The 17,715-nt window shown below is 47.6% G+C and overlaps 1 protein-coding gene across 1 annotated transcript in view; it reads right to left on the bottom strand.

The window, feature by feature from the left end:
* LOC144153436 (uncharacterized) overlaps positions 1–17,715 on the bottom strand; it is an 84,173-nt gene that overhangs the window by 39,521 nt on the left and 26,937 nt on the right. The window lies entirely within an intron of this gene.

Genomic DNA, 17,715 nt, shown 5'->3' with positions numbered 1-17,715 from the left:
TCATCGCCAGGGGCTGTTGAGACGTTGAGCATTTCTCGTAACGACTCGTATTCCTCGAAGCAATTGCCACCGCTGACTGTTCTGAAAAAATTATAAACTACGCCAAGAGAAGGACAACGCTTTCCTAAAAAGCCACACGCAAGTTAGTTTCAACCCAGGTATGCCGGTATGAAAGCTTCTGGTTGCGTCGATTCCCTCCTATGCGTGAGATCCGTCATTTTTTTTAAAGCAAAGCTTTATTTCTACTTCTACCTGCCAAAGGTTCTTTTGTGGCGTGCGGGGAAAGAAATTCCCAACGCGGTTGGGAATGGGGAGTGCGCTTTTCACTCACGGAGCACATTGGAGATGGCGCAGCGATGGGGTGCTATTACCCAGCGTTCTCCGCACTCAGGTGACTGGTCGCAGCGGTGGGTCGGCTTTGTCGTCTGCTTTAGCGACAGTTGTTCTGGGCCTGTTTTGGCGCTGCTTCGCGTCCATTGTGCGCTTTCTTCGCTCGGCTTGATGAACTTTCTCGACAGTGCCTCTTCGGTAACCCGGACACGACGGAATGAAGTGAGCATAAGGCAAAGATACATTATGGATTGGTTTCCGGGGCGGGAAAACAACATGTAAAAACCTCATACAGATATCTGGCCTCTAGAGAAACGCTACCTTTTACGCACTGTTTGCCACGAATGGGACTCCGTTTTATGAATTAGTGAATACCAATTCAGTTGTGTTTTAAGAGGTATTACAAAATGCGAAAGGAGCAACTGGATCTGATAAATAGCGATTACAAAAGTTTCCTTAGCTTTCTAGATATTCTCAAACTTACTAAACTAAATAGTTTAAATCGGTATAGATGGGAATCACTAAGCTCACATGCCAAATTGTTTCGGTGTCTGCGCTTTTTTCCGCGGTGTAGCCTCAAGCTAGCACATCAGGATGGCTAGGTTCCGCTGTCTCACTCTTCTAAGGACGCTGCTCTTCGTTTCCTCCCTACTCAAGGCCGGGCTGGAGCGGCGGCCTCCGCCACTCTTGCCCGGCCGTGGTTGACGCTGCTGCGGTGTTCGGGACGCCGCCCCCGCGACTTCCAGGTAACGGGTGGGCGAATCTCTGGTTTCACTCTTTGTAGAGCCACGTGTGTGAATTCACGTGACGTCACTTGGGCAATTGTTGTTGGTGTCGTTTAAAGCTTTGCTTTCCAACCACCTTCATAGCATGGATTCGAGTCAATTTTTTTTTCTGCTACGGACGCCGGAACCCCGTGTTCTCTCTAAGTGGTCGTAGTATTTCTTCCTATTAAAATAGCAATTTTATTCGTTAAAAATATATCAATGGCAAACGCGGTCAGCGAGTTCAGAGAGCTGTCGTCGAGCTGTGTGCTGTTCACCCGATGGTCCTCATTTCTTCTCGACACGCTGTTGCGCTGGAGTACACGCAAAGGGGGTGAAGGGAGGGGGCTCCCTCCTATATTTTTGAGGTTCTGTGGTGAGCGAGAGGGAGAAAACATTTGTAGTGAGGTCAAACATGAGAGTGGAACCCTAGTCCGGGAATTCATGCGTAACTCTGACTATCATCACATAACAAGTATTGATACTTTTTTTTGTTGTGAGTTTCGCACTAAATTTGCGCACGTATACGAAGTTTCCTTTCACCACACGAGGCGCCGTTTTACACTGCCGTAAAAAAAAGAAATACAAAACAATCCTTAGGTCATGTAGAGTATGCTCACGGCAAATCGAAATTTTCTAGTTTCTATTTCGGATTGATACCTTGAATAGTGCTTTTAAATTTTTCCGTGATTTCTGTACTTACTCTTTCCCACTTTTACAATCTCCCTCCCTCTACTTTTAGGTGCATGGCCCGCCTCCGAAACACAACTTTGCGTACAGCACTGCGCTGTTATGTGGGTAAAATCCGCCTGGATGAAAAGTTATCAAATGTTATAGGGTCTATAAGAGACGTGTCGGCTGAATAGCTCGGGTTGGGTTGGGCCCAGCAGAAGTGTCGCCTGAATACGGCAGCTTGACGATATGGGACGTCGACAGCAGACAACGGAAAGCATACAAATGAGGTATTCCCAGAACATTTACTGCGCCGCAGCAATTGTCGGTGATTGATATTGTAATATTTTTGCTTTAAACTGCTGTGGCGGTGGTGATGAGGATGTTTATTAACGGATGGCTCTAGCCTTGTGCGATATTCTGGAAATTGCTCCCCCAATCAACACCTTCTAGCCGCTATGCGCGGCTAGAAGGTGTTGACCAGGAGTCACTGAGGCGTGTGTCCCTTAAAACCCCGAGGATCGGGCACAAAACGTCTCTCCTGGCTACCCAATGTCCTATAGGAAAAATTGTTATGCTGGAAGCTTGAAATTTAAAATAGCGGCGTTTTTCCGGGCACACCCTACGTTTACACAGCAGTCCTATAGGAAATGGCGCATCGTTCACACCAGACGTTCTGCAAACTTTTGAATGAAAGAGCCGTGTGAAGTTAGGTACGATAAGTTAAGTCCAACATTTGCTGCTGTAGAAGCCATAAGTACTGCTTTTGCCATGTGCTTACTATTATGTCTTTCATGTGGTCTTTGCTTTATTTTTTGGTGGACGTCTAATTTTCCTGCTATCACCTGCATGAGTGCATTGTTATTAAATCTCTTCTGTTAGTTATTACTTTATGTAACCCACTTATTTAACTCCCGTTGGGCCCTTAAAATAGATAACTAAATATAAATAGAAAAAAAAATCATGCACCCCTCCGTCTAACGACGACGATGGTTGAACGCGAAGCTTCCTCGTGATGGACGTTTTGGCTGGCCAATCCCATACTGCGAGTATCTGTACTCTGGAGGTACGCAGCACTTTTCCAGAATGCCCACAGCAACTCGTGGGTGTGCACTCCGTAGGCCTAACGTTCGGGTTTGGGGTGCACGTCGCGAATCGGTACCCGATGCTTGGTGTTCGCTTTGACCGTGTCCAAGTGGAGCAATCAAATAGACCCCGGCTTCATAACGCAAATGACCCAGTTCCGGCGACGGGATGCGTTCTTTTCTTTCCCTTCACCCACGATTATTCATCATCATCGTAAGAGAAAGTTGGCTTTCCTGCAGGTCGTATTGGCGTACAACGGCATCAGTGAGGACACTAAGGCTTCGATTCATAATTTCATGTACAGTACAGTCAAACGCTTGTATAACGAAGCGTGCGGGACCGTGGTAATTGTTCGTTATACACGTCACTTCGCTATATGCGTCATGCAATACATTGACACCCTACAAAGCAGATAATTATATATAAGAAGCAGAAGTTTATTCAATCTTACAAGAAGATGAAGGTTACAAAACAAAATTATACAGATGAGGGTCCCATAGTCGAGACTGCACCAGGACCCTCGGGTAAATATTACATAGAAGAATAAAACACAGTGAAAGCCGCTAGAATCATATCATACAGTAGCATATTATAGAGCTATATGCATTGCAGAGTAGTAATATAAATTATAAAAAAACATTGACAATATAGCAATACAAAATAAGTGGTATATTTAGGGCGGACTCGAAGGGGGAGAAAAAAAGGACAAATAGAAAAACAGGAAATGCAATATTATATATGTAAAACTATAGTAATATTCAAAAGAACACTAAGGAATTTTCACGAGATAGAAAACACTAAACCGCACATCTATGTGAAATTTCTAAACACCCTATGCCACAAGAAACAAAAGCAGGCATAATTACATTGACTCAGTATGAGAAAACACAATGAAGCAAAAAGGAAAAGAAGGAATTAAAGTGAAATGTACCATAAATGAACAAAACCCAGTGCAGCACTACAAACATACATTCAGCGAGAAAAAACAATACGCAAAAGTGCAACGAATAATACTCAAAATACACAAAAAATTTCACTGACTGTTATGTACCATTCAGCACTCTAGAAGAAACTTTTTAAGAAGCCTTTTATATGATGATAAAGATGATAGAGCTTCAATTTCATCGGGCAGGCTGTTGTAGTTTGCAATAACTGAAAAATGCGAATGCATTTTACCGTAGTTAGTGGAATAAAGTAAGCAAATAATTAGAATTAGCAGCGGACCTATATGTTATATTTACATCAGATTTAAGCTCCAATAGGCGAAAAAAAGTCAACAATTTTCTTCTGGACTGTAGTATGACGTACTGAATGCGCAACCACCACCGACCTAACGCTATCGAGGTTCACGGCATGCTGCGGCGCGAGGTCAGGGAGTGAAGAGATATATATCTGTAGCGCGTCAAATGCCGCTATCACTTAAGCGGGTAGTCGTAACGCTTGGCTCCTCTGCAAGCTATTCATCGCTACTCGCCGGGTCTATTGTTCCGTCCCTTTTCTCTATGACGGCTTCCACGATGTCGTCAGTTGTAAGGTCATAGCAAATTAGGACCTGGTCGTCCACCGAGACGTAATCGTCAGCCTTCACAACCGAGGCGGCGTCGCAACACGCACTGTACATCTTTATGGACTCCTGCAGCTCCGTGGCCGAAATGGGTGACTCACGATCGTCGGCACATCTATCGGCTGTCTATCGTCGGCACATCGTCGGCACATCTATCAGCACATCTATCAGTGAAGCCAGCACTGCGCGAGCAATTGCGCACAACGTCGGCGGGCACGTTCCACCATGCGCCGGTAACCATTTCAATGGCCTGGCGGACGTTGATCCTAGTTGGCCCTTCAATGTTGTGTTGGAGGTTGAGCAGAATTCACTGCAGCATCGTCTTGCGGTTGCGGGCTTTAACGGACCGTATGATCCCTTGTTCCAATGGCTGCAGCACCGACCTGCAATTCGGCGGCAGAAAAATCACTTCCACGTGATTTAGCACCGGGATCTTGTTGTGTGCGGCGCAGTTTTCGATGAGAAGAGCAATCTTGCGATTCTGAAGGCGCATTGTTTTCTCCAGTTGCAAAAGCCAGGTTTGGAAAAAGTCCGCCGTCATCCAGGCCTTTTTGTTCGCAACATGAAGGCTACGCACGCCCTTAAAGCATCGTGGCTTTGCCCACCTCCCAATCACTAGCGGCTTCAGCTTTTCAGTCCCTACTGCATTGCAGCAGAACAGCACAGTTAGACGTTGCTTGGACTTTTTTCCCCCTTTGCAGCGATTTGTTTTCTCGCACAGGGTCTTCTGAGGTAGCAACTCATAAAAAAGAGCAGTTTCGTCGGCAATAAATGTGCCTTCCGGCTGTACTCGTGCAGCACTCTCAGCAGTTCGGACTCACGCCAATTGTCGGCGAGATCGTGCGGTCCGTCGGCCTCTTCTCCAGCCACAGTCTTGAAAACAATGCCATGTCGTCGTTTAAAGCTTCTCAGCCAGCCGCTCGTCGCTTTGAAGTCCGCTTCATCCACGCCGAGGGCGAAGGCAAACTGTTTGGCCTTCTGACACAGCAACGGCCCGCTGAAAGGAATCTTCCTTGCACGTACATCGGCAAACCACGTGTAGATGGCGGCGTCAACATCCTGAAATGTGGCTGCACGGACCCGCTTCCTTGACGGGTCCGTTTTATGCTGTGCCACTTGCTCCTGTATCTTTTCTTTGTCCTTAAGGAACGTCTACAAGGTCGCTGCGCTGATACCGTACTCCTCGGCTACGTCCTTTTTTTTCCCGGCCGCTCTGCACGGCACTGATGATCTTCTTCTTCTCATCGAGGCTAAATTGTCGTCGCTTTTTAGTCCCTGCACCTTCACCTGCACTCATCGCGATTCCAAGACGCTGCAACACGAACACGGCACAATCGAACAACCACGCTACAGACCAGATCAGGAAGACTCGCTTCTCTCCGCAATCAGGCAGTGCGCGCATGCGCACGCTTGGCTGACTCTTCTTACGCCGTTTTTCTGCTGCCACCTCCCCAAGACTAGCCCGAAAACTCTCCTCCAAATCGTTATTGCCCTTTGTCCCTTCCTTCTCGCAACCGCCCTGTCATTCTAAAAAAAAAAAATCTCAAATACACATTTCATCCCAAATTTGCACGCAGATCGCCCTTTTTCTTCTTTCTTCTCCCTAAAAACTGCAAGTGCTTCGGGAACAGCAGAACAGCCAGTCAGGACTTCGGACCACGCCGACGTACCGTGCCTGTTTTTCTCATTTTATTTCTTACACTGCAGACCCTGCTGCGACGACGAAACTCGGTCCAGACTGCTTTTCCGCCGGCAGGAAAACAGTGAAGGGAGCGGAAGAAAAGGAAGGCCACCCAACCTGGAAGTTAAGAGGCGACATGGAAATTGTCGATGTCTTCCGCGCTCCTATTTTGTCTATTCGGCGTCTGTCGACACAAGAAAGGCCGAAGGTACAGCTGGTTCAGCTCCAGGCCAACGCCTTAAAAAGAGCGAGTAACCGCAGTCGGGCCACGCCGCCATTCTGTGCAGGCGTTTGCGCCCCCGCAGTGATTGTGTTCTTCGCCCCGAGGGCCAAAGGCGCAATTAGGCAACCGTCCCCTCTCTGGCTGCGTAAAAGGAAACATGTGGGCTTCCCGGGGAGGAGTTTTGTGGGAGGAAACACTAGCCCTGGCTTACGCGCGCTGCCTGAAAAATATTTCGGAAGGAGGGGAAAAGGGGGGGTGGGGTCGAACTCCCTCCTCCCGCTGGCTACATCCCTGAGCAGCAGTGCAGCGGCATTATCGCCCTTTTTAGTTTTGTAGTTCTTTAAAAGATAGCCCGGGGTGACCTTGGTCTGGCCGTTTGCATTAGCGAGTGCCATCGGCGATGCAGCCCCGAGCCTATACCGAGCAGCCCGGTTGCTCGGATTCGATTCGCTGCTGCTCGTTACCACGGGTGCGGCTAGCCGTATTCGTTATCAAACAACAATTCAGCGATTGGGAACCCATAATTTTCTTCGTTAAACAGGCAAATTCGCTGTAGTGGTATTCGCTGTAGTGGCGTTCACAATACATAGGAAACACCGGAATCTGGCCAGGCCATATGGCATGCTTCGTTGTACAGGCCATTTCGTAGTAGAAGCGTTCGTTGTAGCGGCGTTTGACTGTATACAGTATTCTTCTCTCTCACGTAGTGTGAATATGACGCATGGAAAGGTACTTGCAATTAGGGAGACAAAAATAGCGAACTGGGTAACTGGACACTTTAGGGGATTGTCACTCACTCACTCACTCACTCACTCACTCACTCACTCACTCACTCACTCACTCACTCACTCACTCACTCACTCACTCACTCACTCACTCACTCACTCACTCACTCACTCACTCACTCACTCTCTCTCTCACTCACTGACTCTCTCACAATCTCACTCACTCTCTCACTCACTCACTCACTCACTCAATCCCTCACTCTCACTCACTCACTCACTCTCTCACTCACTCCTCACAAACTCACTCACTCACTCACTCACTCACTCACTCACTCACTCACTCACTCACTCACTCACTCACTCACTCACTCACTCACTCACTCACCGCGACACAGGGTTCTCGTGGGCAAAGGACAGAAAAGCCATTCCATTGATTGAAATTCTTGACGTATATATAGTCCTCAAGCTCCGCTGCTCCTTGACCCGGACGAGGAACGCCAGCAGCTAAAAGTGCGAGCGAAACGAGAGCTGAGGGCGAGGGTGCCGCACAATCCCCACCCACTTCACAAAGGGCTTCGGCGCGGTGCGGAAGTGTTGACCTATACTGCGAGGACAGGCCTTGCCGTTGCTGCAGATGTTTCGCCATGAATGAGTTTGTATTCGCATTTATGGGTGCTGCTGTTTTTCATGTTCCAATGTGTTTTCTTTTTCACTGCGACCCCTATGTAACGCCCGTAAGGGCCTTTAGGGTAAATGAATAAAAAAAAAAACTGGCGAGCACTCGCCGCATCTAAAAGAACTCCTGGCGCTGACCCTACAGCACACGCGGACGACACAGGTCAAGACGAGGAGGCGACCACGCAGCCTCTGTGACGTTCTGCAGGTGAGATGCCGGAGCCTGTCCAACGGTCCGGCACCTGCTGCGTTGTAGTCCCGGTCTTGCACCGCCGAAGAAAAAGCCCAAGGGTCCCGGTGTTGCCTAATTGCAGGAATAGACAACTCTATACCTATCACCTGGATGCAGCCAGCATGGTTCCAGGTCCTTAGAAGGAATAGTCGCCAGGAAATTGCCGAGAGTAGCCAAAAATGTCGCCAGCGTAAAGTGAATATTTGGAAGGGAACCGGAAGAGTCGCCATTTTCAGCAAGGTGATGCAAGTAAGCACTTTTTGATTACCTTGGCGGAAAAAATGCAGAAATTGCCAGCAATGAGCAGTAGAAAGTAATATTACAAATTTTATTCGCTTGCTGTGGTGCGAGAAAAAGACAGCGGTTGACTACTGTCTACAAAAAAAAAACCTAAATATGCAAGTGTAGGTAACGTATTCAAAGAATATGAATGACTTAGTACGGGCGTTCTCTGCACACCATGTTTTACCAGTTTACCTGACACTTCAAATTCGCAAGTATACATCGCAATACACACTACCCACCACTCTGTATGAAATCTCAAGCTCCCGTAAACTACTGAAGCATTGCACTTTAAATTGACGGCGTCGCTTGAAGGCTTTTACGCTATTCATGCGATGTCATCTGCAATATATTAAAATGATCAAGGCAAATTTCGATTTGTGCCGGTAAGTAGCGCTCTATGGTGGTGTACGTGTTTGAGTGACTGATTCGTTGGGGCTTATTGTAGACTTTGCCAGATAACCGTCATCTGCCTGAAAATTTCCTCTGTTCTGTTTGCTGAGTGGATCTCAACAGCCGAAATGCACCGAAAGGTCATCTAAGGCCCCTTTTGTGGAAAGTGTGACATCGTATGGGCCCAAAATGCATAAAATCACCAATGCTTAAAGGAGTCAGAAAGTAGCCAAGTCGCCACACTGAAATTTCCGTTGCCACCAGTGTCGGAAAGTAAGTCGCCAGTTTGGCGACAAATCGCCCGATCTGGCCACTCTGGCGGCGAGCAGGATCCTTTCTTTGTGGGAGTTCACTGCGCAAGGCAGACGTCATCAAGTGAATGTGACGGCCTTATCCCGCTGCCCTTTCCTGTTACCCTCTTCTCGACTCAGGCTACAAGACCCCTTAAATCAGAAAATATAGTTTTATTGATTTCACTGAAATTCGGCCCGGCGTCTGAAGTTGCTCCGACGGTTCGCATTATTCCCGAACGAGGCTTCAACACGTTCTCCAGCGCGACTTCTTATCTCCAGTTCTGTTTAGTCCTGGACTCGAACCCAAATTCTCTTTTTACCAATCCAGGGTCGCTGTGCTATTTCTCTCTTTTACCTGAGATGAGCTTTGAATTTTTTTATGCAGTTTTATTGGCAATTTGTGTTTTGCAGTCAGCTATTTAAGCTCTTGCACTAGTTCAGGTATAAGGCAACTTCTCGCTCCGAGCAATCACTTTCGAGCACGAAGGAGAGCAGGCTGCCCGTTTGCCGAGGCTGGGAGAAAGAACATCCTTTGTGGTGGCGCAACGCTCTCCTGGATAATCTTGGCAGTTCGTAAGCTTGGTTCTTCGAAACGACAGGCAATTATTCTCGCCGATTCTTTTTCTGTTTGTTCTGCCCTTACTTCCTCAACGTCATCCCCCCTACATCTAGCCCTTGCTTCTTTATCGCTTCCCTCCCTCCGTGAACTTCGTTTGGTCTGGGTACCTAGACATGCAGGTATCTAGCTTAATGAATCGGCGGATGCACTGGCAGGAATGGCATTGGGCGGTCCAGTAGGGGAGGTTCTGTCGCCCACCTCCATCATAATTTCGCCTCGCTGTCGTCATCACCAGCCTATCTACGCCCACTGCAGGGTCGAGGCCTCTCCCATTAATCTCCAATTACGCCGGTCCTGTGGTAACTGCGACCAATTTATCCCCGCAAACTTCTTGGTTTCATCTGCCCATTTAACTTTCTGCTGCCCCCTGCAACGCTTGCCTCCTCTAGGGATCCACTCTGTTACCCTTAATGACCAACGGTTATCTTACCTTCGCATTACATGCCCTGCCCACGTCCATTTTTTCTTCTTAATTTCTACTAATATGTCCTTAACACGCGTTTGTTCCCTGACAAACTCCTCTCTCTTCTTGTCCCTTAATGTTACACCTATCATCTTCCGCTCCATTGCCCGATGAGTCATTCTCAATGGAAGTTGAACCCTCTTAGTGAGCCTTGAAGTTTCTGCCCCGTAGGTGAGTACCGGTAAGACGCAGCTGTCATACACTTTCTTCTTCAGGGACAATGGTAGAATGCCATTCATTATCTGAGAATGTCTGCCGCATGCACTCCGCCCCATTCTTATCCTTCTAATTATCTCTGCCTCAAGGTTGTGATCCGGGGTCACAGCTTGGCCTAAGTAGATATATTCGCTTACCACTTCCACTGCCTCGCCACCTATCTAAAACCGCTGTGCTGTCCGGAGGTTATTGATAATTACTTTGGTTTTCTGCATATTAATTTTTAGGCCCACGGTTCCACTATGTTTGTCCAGTGCGGAAAGCATGCTTTGCAATTCGCCCCGTGAATTACTTGGAAAGGCAACGTCATCAGTAAATCTGGGGTTACTGAGGTATTCTCCATTAACTCTTGGAGCCTCCTGTTCCCAATAGAATGTTCTGAATGCCTCTTGTAAACATGCTGTGAATAACATTAGATAGATTGTGTCTCCTTGACTAACGCCCTTTCTTATAGGTGTTTATGCTCTCCTTATGGAGGATGACGATAGCTGTGAACCCATTGTAAATATCCTCTGGTATTTGTATATAATGCTTGTCTATATCCTGGTTCCGTAATGCCAGAATGACTGCTGAGGTTTCGACCGAGTCAAATGCTTTTTTATAATCTATGAAGGCTTTATATACGGGTTCAGTATACTCTGTGCTCGTCTCTGTCACCTCATTGATCGTGTGAATATGGTCCATTGTTGAATAGCCTATATAGAACCCTGCTTGTTCTTTAGGTTGACTGAAATCTAAGGTTGCAGAAATTCTGTTAGCGATTACCTTCGTAAGTACCTTGTAGACGACTGACAGTAAGCTGATCGGCCTGTAATATTTCAAGTCCTTCATGTCACCTTTCTTATGGATTAGGATGATCGCGTTCTTCCAAAATTCCGGTACACTTGCGGTCATTAGGCATTGCGGACACAGGTTTGCCAGTTTTTCAAGTACAATTTCTCCGCCATCCTTCAAGAGGTCTGCTGTTATTTGATCCTCACCAGGCGCTTTGCCCCCTTTCATTTCTTTCAAAGCCTTCCTTACTTCTTCGATCGCTACGGGTGGGATGTCTATCTTCTCTGAGCTACTTTCTCGTTCGGCATTAACCTGGATGTCCCGGCTACTGTACAGATCCCTATAGAACTCCTCGGTTACTGTGACTATTTTATCCCTATTTGTGATGACATTGCCTTGCTTGTCTTTAAGTGCATACATCTGATTTTCCCCTTCGCCAAGACGCTTCTTCACTCTTTTCAGGCTACCTCCGTTCTTTACAGCGTATTCGACACTTCCAATATTATACTTCCGTATGTCAGCTGTCTTACGCTTATTGGTTAACTTCGAAAGCTCGGCTAGTTCTGTCCTGTCAGCTGCGGTAGATATTGTCATGGTTTGCCGTTTTCTAATTAGATCGTTCGTCTCCTGGGAAAGTTTGCCAGTATCTTGTCTAGCCATCGTGCCCCCGACTTCTACTGCACACTCCGTGATAATGCGTGCAAGGTTGTCGCTAGCTTCCTGTGTCGTAAACTCTGCTTCCTCGGTAAGAGTTGAATATCGGTTCTGCAGCGCGATCCTGAATTCTTCTACTTTACGTCTTACTGTTAGCTCATATCTCGGCCTCTTTCGTACTAACTTGTTACGGCGCCTCCTCAAATCTAGCCTAATTCGAGATCTTACCATGCGGTGGTCACTACACCTTACCCTTCCGAGCACTTCCACATCCTTCACGACGTAGGCTGTCCTAACTTCCAAGTATGCCGTTCTGCTCACGAAGACTCGGAGCTTGAGCCCCTCCGGTATGACCCGCCGCGGTGGCTCAGTGGCTAAGGCGTTGCGGTGCTGAGCACGAGGTCGCGGGTTCGATTCCCGGCCGCGGCGGCCGCTTTTCTGATGGAGGCGAAAAGCAAAAACGCCTGTGTGTACGAGATTTCGGCGCACGTTAAAGATCCCCAGGTGGTCAAAATTAATCCGGAGCCCTCCACTACGGCGCGCCTCATCGCCTGCGTTGCGTCGGCGCGTTAAACCCTACAATCAATCAATCCCCTCCGGTACTCATGGAAGTGCTGCATAAGCCAGTCGCGAGCTTGCGAAGTCACCCTCACTTGCTTTGGCGGTCGTGTGCCAAATTTAAATTATTACTTGCACCGCTCTAATCTGGCCCCGTCGCCGCTATGCGCTTCCTGCAAAGAACCAGAACGATCGACCACTTCTTCTCCTGCCGACTGTTCTCCTTTATAAGACGAAGATACTTAGGAAGCACATGCAGCCGGCTAAACCTCCCGCTGTCTGCTACACTGACTGTATTTACTCGCGTAATGATCGCACTTTTTTTTTCCAAAAATATGATGCAAATTTAGGGGTGCGATCATTACGCGAGGTAAATTTTTCGCGAAAAAAGGTTTGAGTGCAGAAAACGCAGGTGCAGGTCAGAATGTTTACGATAAGTCTCATGAATATAATAAACTTAACAAATAAAAATATAAAAACTCCACCGACCACATAATGACGACCGAGTAACGCAAAATGCTGTGTTTTCATTACGCAACGCGCCGGAATCACGGAATGGCGGAACGCGCCGGAACGAGTTTGCTGCGAGGTGAGAACAGGTCGACCAATAACTGGCTGCTGCTGTCACAGTGTGGGACATCACAACACAGCTGCCGACGCAGCCAGCCGAGCCCATTTTTTTATGTCTTGTGAGCACATTATGTGCATTTATTGAGAGTTTCTTCCGCACCAATAATGAACTCATGCTTGCCGATATCGCCAATATCATCAAGTCCGCTGCAATAACGTAGCCATGTCCGCTTTGAAAGAGGAGGAAACTAAAGTAAACACGACCATCGACATCAAACTTGACACACTTATGACATATGGCTGCGGCAAGTTTAGGGTGCGATCATTGCGCGGGAACTAAAAAAAGTCGTATTTTGACGACGAACTTCAAGGGTGCGATTATTACGCGAGTGCGATCATTATGCGAGTAAATACGGTATTTTGTCATTCGGTTCAAAGGAACCGGGATTCAGCCACGGGGATCTCTGCCGTGCGTTGCACTCATTCCTCCTGGAATCAGGCCGTCTGCCATGTAGACATCATTTGGCTCTGCTGGATTCCCCTGTCAAGTATATGCGCGCCTAGCTCACTGCTTCGTCCGTACCACATTCTTTCTTCGTGTTTCTTACTTTGAATTTTCATTCAATAGTGTTCGTTTTTACCCTTTTTTATTTCTTTCTCTAATCTTCTTACCTTTATTTCTCTAGTCATCTACTGCTAATCCACTGTAATATTGAAATATTTTCTTCCCTACAAAAATTACATAATTTCTTTCGGTACGGCGCCCATTTCCTGGCCAATCCCCCTGAGCGGGTATGCGCCATTTCACTGGTGCCGCCACCACCACCTGGATAGGTCAGCACTTCAAATTTAGGAAGTGTCTAGAGCACCGTCCGACGATATTATAAGTACTCCACTAAAGCGACGTCCACCGCCATTTCTATGAAAAAGTGCCGCGTTTGGCAACACTTCGCCCCCATTAACGTAACGAAACGTAAACTAACCTTACATAACCTAATGATAATGACCTAACGTAACCTAAAATCATTTAAAACACCAAAAGCTAACTTAAGTCATGAAAATTACAAATAAAAATTAAGATGTGAAAAAATAAAAGAGGCTACAGCCGGACTGGAACCACCGCCCTTAGTAACAAGAGCCTAAGATGGAACCTCTACACCACAACGGTCCACGCTCGGGACTGTGTCAGCCCAGCCTTAAATATGCGAATGAAGTCGGACGGCAGCGGTGAGCTAAAGTGCCTGTAGCGCTGAGCTAGAGTGCCGCGGATGGCACTCTATACACTGCGCTAAATATAATTGGACCTCATCCCTCTGTTCTTCCTGCCAATGTGAAATGTCCTTCACAGTCCTGAGATGCCGACTTCCTAAATTATGCTTCTATTTAATCAGCTCTGGATTGGCACCAACAGACGCTTGCGCGACTTGCCACCAAACAGAATCACCAGAACATTACTTTTTTGAATGCCGTCGCTTCGCTGAAGAGTGAAAACAATATCTGGCTGTCCTCTTTAGTCGCCTCACCTTCGAGCTAGAAACTGCAGTTCCTCTTTCATTCGATGCTAGTAGTTCCCGAGACACGAAACAAAAAATTTACGTCTTGCTTCATAACTTCATTGCGGCCACCGGAAGACTGCCTTGTTAAAGCTATCTTTTCTTCGCGTCTCCTCGGCCCTTACGGTGTTAATCTGGTTCTTCTCGATGTTTTTCATTCCTATGTTTACCATTATTTCGTAGCTTAAAGGAATAGCCGCCCGCAAGCCCTGACCGATCTCCCTCTACGGGAAGGAGCTCCTAAAGTAAGAAGGAGAAGAAGAAGAAGAAGAAGAAGAAGAAGAACAAGCCGAGCGCGTGTGCTGCTGGGAGGGGCGTTCCGAGGTCGAGCGGTGCCGAGTCGCCTCGATCTGTCCCACCAGCCTCCCTCTCTGCACAATGGCCAAGGATCCAGCGTATCTGCACGCGCACACGCCCCTGATCGAGAGCGTGGTGCTGAAGGAGATCTACGGCCAGAAGGTCTACCTCAAGCTGGACAACGCGCAGCCCTCGGGCTCCTTCAAGATCAGGGGCATGGGCTGCCTCGTCCAGGACGTACGTCCCTCGCTGTCGTTCGCGCACACCGCCCTAAAGCGCTGCGAGCTATGGGCTCGATTACCTGCGAGCTAGAGGTCATCATTGAGGGAGAAATGGGTGGCGGGTAGTGCTGTGCTGACGGAATGACGGGATACCATCTGGCCAGGGAAAAGTATGCTAGGAATGAAATGGTCACTGACCAAGTCGAAACAGAAAATTGATTTGCCGTTTCGATACCTTTGCGCATACCTTGCCCACAGTGAGCAGTATCGTGCGAAACGTTCCGACAAATTGGTTGCTAGGCGGCGTAGTGACTTTGCATAGCTGTGGAGCAGATTCCCGTCCAGTCTGTGCAGCGTTTCCGGCGTTGTCTGGATGATTAGCTAATCGCGAAGAAAGATCGCGCTCGGTGGTCGCACCCACGTCCGAAGTTTCCTGTCGTCCCAGTCAACTACATGTCTCGTCTTTTCACGACGTCCGCAATCGTATTTGTTTTTGTCTTTTTTTTTGTTTTTTTAGTTGCCGTTAGTCTCGTTATTCCGGTGCTGTGTCCGTCTTTTGTGCAAATTGCCGTTTCACCTATCTGCGCAGAATCGCTTTCGGTGCATGGGATCTGGTGAAAAACACCTGGAGAGTGGCAGAAGCGGGGGGGGGGGGGGGGGATCTTTTACGTTGACCAGGTCTAAGCATATCCTGCTAGGGGGCACATGCTTGATGTGCCCACCGTGTTTCTGAAAATGAGTGCCAGGACCTCACTGTTATGCGGGACGTACTGTTTGCGTCAAATCTGTTTCTGAACCTTCAAATGTTTTTTTTATTTGGTAAGTGACTATTTTATTCTACACGCGGCAGCCGCACCCGCTGTTTCTCCGGGCGTTTAAGGTAGTATCATGACTGTAGAAATATTGCGGCAGTAGTCGCACGCCAGTAGAGAGCTTGTAAGACGTTCTGCACTGGCACGCGATGTAATTTGCACACCCTCTGCCTTTGCCGTACTCTTCGCCAACGATAAGGTGTAAATGGGGTGCCCCGCACGTCTAGGTAGAAGAAAGCCGCTGCGACGCTCGTGAACGGCCTTTGTTTTAGCAGCAGTAGTTTGGACCCAAGCCAAGCAATTTGCACGTGTGATTGCGTTTCACATATTTATTACGTCCGGTTGCTGTCTGGTCGGGTAAGAACAACAACGTTAGTTGCCAGTGAGGCTGAACTAGACAGCTACAGCCATAAGGCTATATGCACCGTTAACAGCCCAACCGCACCACAACAGGATTTAGTCGCCCTGGTGTAGTATTCGGGTGAAACCGCTGATCGCAGCAGAGGCCTCCGTCTTGCAGCATGCGCAAATTGGGTGATAAATGAACGGATAAGAAGAACTAGCAGTTAAGCTACTCATTCCAAGCAACTGGCAAGGAGTAGGGTATTGCGACAGTGACAGACGATTGGTGCGTTGATAATGCTGATGTATGGGCAAGTTGGTTTTCTGTGTTCGATTTACGCGCAACAAGCGAGGATAAGACATACAGGCGCTGACTCTCAACTGAAATTTGTTGCTGTGACGTCTGCCCCCAAAACAGAAGATATCAAAGCAACAAAACAAGGAAACAAACAGAACACGTGTGGTGGCGTGTTGCCGTAACAATTTCGTTATTTTGTTCTTGCATTTTGTGTTGCCTTTTTCTTGTTTTGTTGTCTTGATATTTGCTGTTGCATATAAAAAATATGGAACAGCAATACATTTCAGTTAACAGTCAGCGCCGGTGTTTCTCACCCTCCATTTATTCTCAGGTACAAGTTAAGAACGGCAGCGGAGGTTGCCCCGGAGCCTCATCACCGCATCCGACTGTTGCTCCCAACACCGCAAGGAGTGCGTTACTGCGAGTATTTTAACGTTACACAAGTCGTTTCTGCAATTTGGAGTTAATCTGCTTACAAACCACAGCAGTGGCAACAAACTAGGTCGGAAAATGCAGGTGACGTCGCGCATTACGCGGAGTCTTGGCTGAGTAACACTGAATGAGCTATTGCCGTTCTTGACTTGTACCAGAGTCTAGTCGTTGTTCATTGCGCTGTCGATTTAAGAATATTGTCTAGTATAATAGAAAATGAGTTCAAGAGTTCCCGTGCCCACTAAAATGACGGAGCGAAGAGTCAGCATCGCGCTTCTTTGGAGGAAAGATTAGGGTATGACCCTTAATTTAACCGCATGACGTAACCCTGGGCCCTGCGGGAAGGGGCATCATAATTCCTCCCTTCAAAACCGGTAATGGTGTGTCCTATATTACTGCTCGATAGATCCGTTTTCAGCAACATCATTGCAAGTTGCTCACCAAAGAAACAGTTAACCGTAGAAAATTTCCATCAACCGAGCTGTGGTAAGCCCCCGAAAAGAAAATCTCGATCCTTCACAACGGAACTCATTCATTAGCTCGTGCTTCCACGGCGAACCGCCCTCCCCTCCCAATTTCGCGGACACTCTCCTCCTTTGCTTTGTATCATCCTTCGCTTTTTCTTTCACTCGTTGGTCTTGCCATTGTTCACTCGGTTACGCCGAGAACGCCGGTCTGCCCAGAGATAGCCGACAAAGGGCTGCGCCCTAAAAGCCTCTGTAAATGGCCCTTGGATATTGCGGAATCCTTATAGAGCCACTGCAAACGTCGCAGCGGTGGCATCGGCGTAAGTGCGTGGCGCCGCTTCGTACAACCGAGAAAAATCTCACTTCGGACATTCTCACTTCATTGACACCAAACCTTTGTGAGACGGGAGATGCTTAAATAATTTGGACGAGAACGGAGAGTTTTGCGTAGCATACGCTACCCGCTATGCATAGATTTTTAATAACTAGATTTTGAATATTACTGCATGGTGTAATGCC

Source organism: Haemaphysalis longicornis, unplaced genomic scaffold, assembly GCF_048455015.1.
Source record: "Haemaphysalis longicornis isolate Haplotype H1 unplaced genomic scaffold, Haemaphysalis longicornis Haplotype H1 scaffold_9, whole genome shotgun sequence".
In the NCBI taxonomy this organism is placed as follows: domain Eukaryota; kingdom Metazoa; phylum Arthropoda; class Arachnida; order Ixodida; family Ixodidae; genus Haemaphysalis; species Haemaphysalis longicornis.
Note: the sequence above shows the minus strand (reverse complement) of the source record. Positions and strands in the feature narration are given on the sequence as shown.